Here is a 9,406-nt window from a genome sequence, read left to right as displayed (position 1 = left end):
TAACATGTTGCGGTATTCTCTACAGTCACTGAATTATGCCGCGAGATCTAGGACGCTCGGAGCGTGGGCTGAGTCGAATGGTGCCGGCCCTGAGCAGCGGCGAGTGCGCGTAGAGTTTGTGCGTCGTGCCGAGCCGTGAGTCTGGGGAGTGGGGAATGCCTCGTTTCTGGCTGAGGAAGCGATCTGCCGAGAACGAGGATCACTGTCGCGTTGACCGTAGCGTTGGGTGTTTGGAAGAAATAAGTGTAACTGTGACAATTCGAGCCGAGATTAATTCATACGAAATGAAGGAAGATAGCCGCTAAAGACCATAGGGCAGCAGGCGAAATAATAAAGGACAGTGCTGGCAACAACTGGCAGCGACCGTTCCAAAGATATGTCAAGACTAGTGACCGGCCAGAAGCCGCATTCGTAACTGGGAATTTCTGATCGGTTTTTCGGTAAGTCTCATTATCAGTACGAATTTCTTCATTTACATTTCAATGGCTCGGACACCTTCTCTCGGATGGGCTAATTATTCGCCAGTGTGAATTATTACACGCCACGTGCGTTACGCATATGGCGTCTCGAGAAAGCTTGCGAAACTGGAAGCACGTGTCTTCCACGTGGGCAATCGGTTCTTGCGGATATATGGCGTCGCGGCCATATTTATTTATATTAATATTCGGACAACTTTTAAAACGCCATAACTTGCTTAGAACTGGACTGAACAACTTGAATTTTGTTATTGCTTTCGAATGATTAAAGAAAATAATATATGACGAAATATATATAACGATGATTTAAGAAATGCATTTCGTAGATCTCGGTAATTTATATGCATATTGAAAATTTCAGCGGAATCGGTTGACTTTGGTATAAGCGGTAAACAATTAAAGATCGCAAAAATCGCAGTTTTGTCCTGATTTTTAATATTTCTGTCCAATAATTGTGAGAAAGTTGCTGTTTTAAAATTTGTTTAATGCTCGTAACTATGACCTTGCGTTAACTGATTTCGATGAAATTTTCGGCATGCATGTAACTTATCGAGATCTACAATTCCTAACATATTTTCTTTGCAATATGTAAGCTTATTTTCTAATAAAATGTCGCTTTATGGGCATGTCTTGTATTTATTTCTTTATTTCTAGATATCTGAAACTGTTTTTTAAGTTGTTTAATGTAAGTATTGTATAACATACTGTATAGCGTACCTGATTATACATTCACTTCAGATTGATCCTCTATAACTTGAGATATTATTTTATTGTCGTTAAGAATATGAAATCCTTTATCATTTCCATCATTTTTAATCACATTTTCTACATCGTACTCTACGCAGTGCGAAATGCACCTTGCGACATTATACATATAACTTTGTGATTACGGTTTGTTCGCTATCTGATCTTTCATGCAAAGATGAATTACTTTCACCCACTTTTAGAAGCTGTTATTCATTTTTATTCCTCTATTCGTGTTTGCTGCATCATCTTCTTTGCATTTTAATATGTTATCTTTATAATTTTTTTATGATATATACAGTAAATCTACCAATGTTATATTTACGAGACAAGAAATTAATTGTTTCTGAAGCGTCTATTAATTTCAAATTTTTCTTCAATACAAAGCACCAATCTTTTTCTCTTTTCGTTTGATTTGTGTGAAGACGTAATGAGAATATAGTTTCTGGACGAATCACATACATACAAGTAACTGAATTAAATCGTTACTTATCTTACATTCTATGCAGGAAGACTATGCTAGAATTTCTAACTAAGAAACAAAAACAGTGTGTTGTATAATGGGTATGTCGCGTCGTTCCTGACATCCAATTGTTGGTAACGGGTTACTATGTTGGATAAACACAGTCCAGATAAACGGTGTTTTACTAGTTCTTGTACTAGTTGTTCTATCATTAGTATTTATTTAAGATTGATGTCGTTTTTAAATCTCTATTTTATACGATTTTAAGATTTGTTTATAGTATGTATTTTTTTTTGTTGCAACTTGAATGTCCGAATTATATATAATATATATTATATATTATCAAATATTTCAAGATTTAATGAAAAGTATTTGTTTAATATAATGTTTTACAAGTAGTGTATAAACAAGGGTTCGGACCTGGACAAACTAATCTAAATTGGAATCGAAATTGCGTAGGAACCGTATTTTATTAGGCTTCCCTCAATTTATTTTCTTTATTACATCACCGCCCAATGCTTCATCCTGTAGCAAATGATAAAATGTCATGGATAATAGTAAATCAAAGACCTATGCATATAAACTGTGAATCGTTTAATAGAGTTCGATGATGTACCTGCGCTGTTGTCTGTTTTTGAGTTGAAGTAAATTACCTCTCAGATGTTATACCAACAGAATTTTTATGATTTTCATTATTTTTATCGGTTTCTTTGCTTTTGTTACATGCTCCACTGCCATTAGCTTTATCTGTTTTTTCCGCTTCTTCTTCATTGTTACTACTACTGTCAATAACTATTATCTCGTCATTATTGAAGGGTTTTACCAGTCTATTAGCAAATAATGTTTGCATCTATAAAATAGCATGCGATTATCCAATCTGTCAAATCTGATAGTATATTATCATTTTTAAATGAGTTTGTTTGCAAGTATACATATACTTCTGTCTTTTCTTTTTGTGCTTCCTCCTTTCTCTTATCACAATAATTTTTAATTTCTTTCCTGATATTTCCAATATCTGCAGTTGTTTCAGTAGTTTCCAAACATAGCACAAGTTCTTTTATTTCACGACTATATGTAAAGAATTAATTGTAACAATACAATCGAGCTTATAATGGCAAATCAATATTTTGAAATATTAAATTGTATATGCTTGACCTCTGTAGGTTATTAAAAGCGTTAGTGTTATTTTTGTTAACAAATTTACCTAATGCTTTATTTAGATCATTCACTGTTAGTATTGTTCATAGGTTTTTATTTTCAACCAAACTGGTGTCCTTTTAGTTTTGCTTGTATGTGGTTTCCACAAAACCTTAATTCTCCTAATTAAAAAACCAAACACAAATATTACCTTCGAGCACCTTGTAGAATATCGCAATTTTTGTTTACCTCAGTATAGCTCATAATGTCAGTCGTATCCTGGAGTACTTACCGGAACTTCTTGTTTTACAGAATACAATTAATTCGTGAGAATTAGCAACTTTATCACAATATTTCTGTGCCAATCTAAAATACACATATTATTTATTTCCATTTATTACTTGTATTCGTTAATATACTAATAGAATCTTACCTGGTCGAATCGAACCGTTCTTTATCTTTCAAGTAAATTACTTTCAATCGAATATACGGCAAGACCAGTTGCTTCGGATGATTTGACAATTGTTCCGCGGTACTAGGAATCAATTCATTTTCTATGCATCGGTCGACGATATTGAAAACTGATTCTGATAGCAATCTATCATTGTTACTTTTTATATTTGTATCATTAAGGACCAGAGTGTCAAACGCAAATGGTCTAACGGTTTTTAATTTCAATTTCTTCAACTTAAACTTATTACCGTTTACGCTAAGTATGACAATGTGTTTGGCCTTTGATTCGCCTTCGCATAAAGAAATCGCAATCTGTAAGTGCGTTTCTTAAGCAGTAGTTTCTTATTTTTCATGCATCATAATTAATAAATAAATCTAAAAATATACCTGTTTGAGAAATGTAGTATTGTCTTTTAGAGTTAAACACGTGTGTGATACAACATTCCTGTTCCCCTCCCCACACGACAAAGTCAACAAAAGAGGGAAGGTGGGCTTCCGAAGTATATCCACGTTTAAGACATGGTGCACGTTTTTTATGTAAAACAAACAAATTAAAGCATTTCACCTATGAATGAAAATCATGTGCAATAAAAAAAAATGGAAAGACCTCTCAATACATATATGGATCTCATAAGTTCACCTTAAAATCGTTCAACATCCGTATTAATTTATCATCGTTCATGCAGCTTAAACCAAAAATTGCAACATGGGTATTACCCATTTTTATCATCAGTGGAGGAATGATCATTTTAGGGGTGGCTGTCCATTTTCCAAAATAATTTATGAAACCAGACACAGACAACAAGTCCATTTGGCCCATTTATTCCACAACCTATAATTTTGATTATAATTACTAATGGCTGAATCAATGTTGAAAAATCTCTGTACTTAAACTATTGATATTATATTTCTTACTTGGATGGTCATTTTTCCCGTGAATGGAAAATATTAGCATGTCAATATTAAAATTTGGATCCTAAAAATTTACAGTTTTAAAAGTACAGTGTGGGAATGTTAATTCTGGCTCGCTCAAAAATTGGATGTTAATTGCTCTGATGAAAAGACAATTATTAATATTTGTCGTACTTCAAATACCATCTTATATTGATATTATCATATCTTGCTAACCTGGGACCCATATAGTATTTATTTAACAATTCCATACATTTTAATTCATCAGAAGTTGTTGGTTTCGCATTGTGAAATAAATCTCCACAATGAAATATAAGGTCTACATTTTTTTCCTTGCTACATTGGAGTATTTCTTCAAAAGTATTAATGCTCTCATCCGATGACTCTCCTGCTTGTATAAATTAATTATTTGCAGTATATATGTGCGTGTGTTGCTGTCAACGGTCATGATGCTACCACTGAGTAACCACATCAATGGCCTTGCCATGTTTTAATTACTGTAATGTCTCCAGTTACATTTCGAAATATGTATTCTTCGATGCATTCTCGGCATCGACTAGCGTTTGATGTTTCCAGGATTACAGAACCATATCCTTCACAATGACAATCTGCCTCACTTCTGTGGTTTCCTGCGATGGTATGCCAGCAGCCTTCAGGAAATAATTCTCTTTCTTCTGCTGCCACTCGAGACCAACATTTTTCACACAATTTGTATTCTTCAGCTTCAAACACGAGTTGCATTTTCCTTATACATTAGCATATTAAGAGATCCTCGTGCACCTCTGGATAATCAGCGGGATTTACTTCATCCTGAAAGTGATTCCAATTTTTAATTTGTGTCGGACGAACTATCGAAGACGAAGGAGTGTTTTAATTTATCCTGATGTTTCGCGATTAGGTGTCCGGTCGCATCTGTTTTTAAAATTGCATTATTTATATCCGACATCTACTATCTCGTATGGCCCGATGTAACGTGGATCGAATTTACTTGTTTCAGGTTCTTTTTACACATGGACGTATTACTCCACCATAAGTTATGTCGGATTAGCTCACTTATCGTAATTCCCGAAGATTAATTCGTGGGATGTGAAATTCGTAGCTTCGTGGACGGAGGTATTTATATGAAATCATGGCAAATGGTAAGTAGAGGTCCCATTCTTCATATGACTCGATGTATTGTTTTAGATGTTCTGTTAATACAATATATGGCTCCTTTTTAACGATCCATCTCGGCAACATGTAGCATTAGTTTCCCAAGAAACTAGTGTTTTCATCTATCGAAATGGATTTTGGTGTCTCACATATTGCAATGAAATGACTCGCGGACGCGTCAGCTATTATCATGGCTTTAATATCTGATAAAACAACTGCTAACCAATACTTTTTTAAATTGTCTCGCATAGTTAAAATGTAGCGATTTCCATTGATTGTTTTTGGAAGTAGTCCAAATGTGTCGATGGCAAGTTCGTCAAAAGGTTCCAGAGATGTGTCCGTAATAATCACGGGTTGACGGGTTTTGTTCTGATAAGTGAACGAACGAATTCTTGTGAATCTTTTCTCATTTCGGGGCAGTCATATTTTTCTTTTAACCCTTTCGGTACGGAGGACCTGGCCGCGGTTATACATTCGTGGAACGAGGAAGTTTTTCGCAAGAGTGGTTGCACTGTCCGACAGCGTAAACCGCGAAAACATGTTTTGCGGCATTCATAGAGATCTCGAGCGTGATTGACACTAAACTTTTCATTCGGACCGCGACATCGGTTACTGACGCGGAATTTAACGTGTTTGAAAAACATTTCTAAAATGTTTATACTGCTTTGTCGTAACCTAAACCAATCCTCGGCAGAAAACCGAGATTTCGACGGTATCTTATCTCGCGGATCAGACGGAAGGACAGACAAAACAGGCATGGCGCTTAACGTTTTAAAATCATATCTTTTTCTTTACAGTACATTAATTAAAGTAAATAGCATTGATATAAATAATATGGTCCAATATTACAAAATTAAAATAAATAATAAAATTAATAGTGTAACATAATAAATAATAAAACTAATAGTGAAATATAATCAACGACAAAACTAATAGTGTAACTTGGTGTGATAGTTTTCGTAACAAGGGGAAACGCGCAAGCCCACATTACATTGTTCGCACTGATACTTGGATTCACGTCCCACACCACCGACTGATATATCGAAGGAAAATGTCCCCCTGTGAGCCTTGTGAGATAATTACTTCTTGACTTGCTGCACCGATGATATTCATGATTCTTGTGTTATTTTTCTAATATTTCCTTAATCAACTGAAGGTGAAATTTCGCCATTGAGATTTGTTTTTTTGTGGTGTGCTTATATAGGCAGTATGCGTTCCACACGCAAATGTCGATCAAGTGGAAAAAGAGAGAGAGAGAGTATTTGCGATACCACTTTAAACTTTTGCGCGCGCGAGTTGCATCGATAGTAATTATCACCATATCTGATTTATCGATTGTACTCATTGAAGAGTTATAATCTATTACGCATTTGGGCTTTAGAATAATTTCATTTTTTCTTGACTTCTTAGGTACTTCTGCAAATTCTGCGGTATGGATAGTGTGAAAAGCATATAAAATTTCTTTCTATCAAACCATTTTCATTGCAAACAGATTTTCAGATGAGCGGAACACTGCCTCTTCTTTTTTCAATTTATCAGTTATTTTAAGCATCTCTTTCCGTCTTCTTTGTACAGTGCCACAAGCGTCCGTACTTTTTTCGTGGAGTAGGTTGAACAATATGGGACTGGAAAACCAGTTGTCCAGATAAATACAATAGTCTTAGTTGCCAACCCAATGGCCTTTGTTCAGAAAAGGTTGCAAAAGCGACATTACAATGTTCCCTGGCTTTCCAATATATTGATATTCGGTAGCTACAGTAGCACTAGCCCCACAATAAATGATTATATCTTGGATATAACCCGTCTTGCAGTCACAAAGTAGGAATGATTTTATGCCAAACCTACTCCTCTTCGAGGGAATATATTGTTTAAACGAGAGACGGCCTTTGTAGAGGAGTAGACTTTCGTCTATACATAACCGCTGGTATGGCTGAAATGCATTGATAAAAAGATGTTCGTAGCATTTCCACTACTTCATTTATTTTGTGTAAACGATCGGCAGTGTGGCCGACTATGTCCGTAAAATGCAACATTTTCAATAATGAAAAGTAGCGATCTCTACTCATAATTTTACTGAAAATATCGCTTCGGAGAAACTTATCTTTAGACCAATTTTCATTTAAGGATAGCTTTTTGGTTCGCGTCATTAATAACGACGCAGCAATAAAACAATATAATTCATCCACTTCCATCCCTTCTGAAGCGTTCAAGTGATCTCTTTTGAGCTGTCGACACCGGTAATAGTTTGTTTTTTGCACAATCAATTTAACTAAATCTTTAGAAAAAAGCAGTCTGAAGTAGTCCAAAATTCTCGACGAACGATTTAAATTGTTCCCTACTACTCCCGAATGATGTGGCGTAAAATCATGAATTTTTGGACTAAGCTTCTTTGATGTCCATTTGATGCTAGAAGGAGTATCAATTCGTACTTCAGGCTCTACTGCTTCTTCAGATACCGAGGTGCTAAGTACACGTGCTCGATTGTTCCTCCTTTTGCGAAATGCTAAATTATATTGATTTTCTTCATCAGAATCTCTTTTGGAATCAATGATTTCCTTTATCCATTGTTCTCCTTTCAAGCGTTTTACACTCATCCTGAAGGGAACTAAATTCAAATTGTAAGTTATACATTAAAAAAATTAACGATATAAGCAAACATTCCAATTTGTTTTTCGTAGCTTATCTATATATTATAAAACATATATAATTAAGGCACGCTGTTGACTGTTACTAATTATATATTATAATGGAACGATTAGAACAGCCGGGAATTTTAAACACAGAATAGTAAAGTAATGTGTACTATAGAGAGTAATCATACCCACATAACTTTCCGTTGGTGCTGTTAACGGTGCCCACATAAAGTGCCCACATAACTTTCCGTGGATGCCGCCAATAGGCGGCGGTAGTACCGAAAGGGTTAATTGATTTAAGGTTTCCGTTACACCCTTGTGACCTGCGATTAATCTACTGCGAGCTTCTTCTATTAATTTTCATCGAATTTCATCTACTGGTGTGACAATGTTATCCGTGTTCGTAGGTTGTGGCAAAACTGGGCTAATATCTGGTTCGTCTCCATCAGTTGAATTGCTGTTCTCCTGGGATTTAGATTCGTAATCAGGTATAGACTAAGTTATACTTGGTTCACTGATCTTGGCAAGTGAGATTATTGGTAGATGTAATGGCGTAGATGAGGCTCCTGGGAGATTGTAGATGAGTGGAGTTTGCATCATTGTTTCTTCTAATCTTGGCTTCGCTGTTATCACAGTTTCATCTATTGAATTGCGTTTGCAAAAGATGCTTGGGTCGTCGATTTGGTTATTTCGCTATTTGGACGTTTGGCTCTCATTGAGAGTGTGGGTTGTGGATGACTTAAATGAATTTAACGCTGTCTTAAATTCCCACGTTTTCGACGTTATGTTCGACGTTTTTTTCCTGTGGCAGAATAATTATTCTTGAGCGAATTTAAAGTATGTGGAAGATAAGCTATGAAAAATATGTCAGGAATGTTCTTCGTATGTCACACTTCCAGTGAGCATTTTCTATGACTTTAATCAACTTTCTACTTGACATTATTAAAACCCCAGAATAACTATGAGAAGAAAATAAAATAAAACATTTGTCTACAAACTCCTATTAACATTTGGACGAAACACGCCTAAGTATTCTCCATGTTTTTGATTATGTTGACTTATATGACTAGACATTTTCGGAATAATAGAGAATGTTACTTTTCATCTTTTGTAATACACTGGTTTATATACACTTGACTAAACCAATTTCACACTAACCGAAGATTTTCGAAAAAGGATTTCATAATTTTGGTATTTTAAATAATGTTGTACACATAATAAATCATCTCATAGGTGTACTTTAAAAGTAGCTGAGAAAATTCTTTTTAATGATAATATAATAATTTAAATCTCTGTAGTTTCGGGAAAATACTCTTTATATTATACTATGTTGTAATGCCACATAGTGTTTGTTTTCATTAGTTTTATTTAATTTGATCTTATTTTTAGTAATAAATATTTAGCGTTATTTATGAAATTTACATTTGTAGGACAGT

At 34.9% G+C, this 9,406-nt stretch overlaps 1 long non-coding RNA gene across 1 annotated transcript; it reads left to right on the top strand.

Annotated features, from left to right (window-relative positions):
• Nucleotides 1–227: 227 nt before the first annotated feature.
• Nucleotides 228–8,897, top strand: LOC143261153 (uncharacterized). Its single transcript, XR_013035371.1, has 2 exons — nucleotides 228–440; nucleotides 5,183–8,897. It is a non-coding gene; the product is annotated as an uncharacterized LOC143261153 (long non-coding RNA).
• The last annotated feature ends 509 nt before the right edge of the window (nucleotides 8,898–9,406 follow it).

Source organism: Megalopta genalis, unplaced genomic scaffold (genome assembly GCF_051020955.1).
Source record: "Megalopta genalis isolate 19385.01 unplaced genomic scaffold, iyMegGena1_principal scaffold0038, whole genome shotgun sequence".
Taxonomy (NCBI): Eukaryota; Metazoa; Arthropoda; class Insecta; order Hymenoptera; family Halictidae; genus Megalopta; species Megalopta genalis.
Note: the sequence above shows the minus strand (reverse complement) of the source record. Positions and strands in the feature narration are given on the sequence as shown.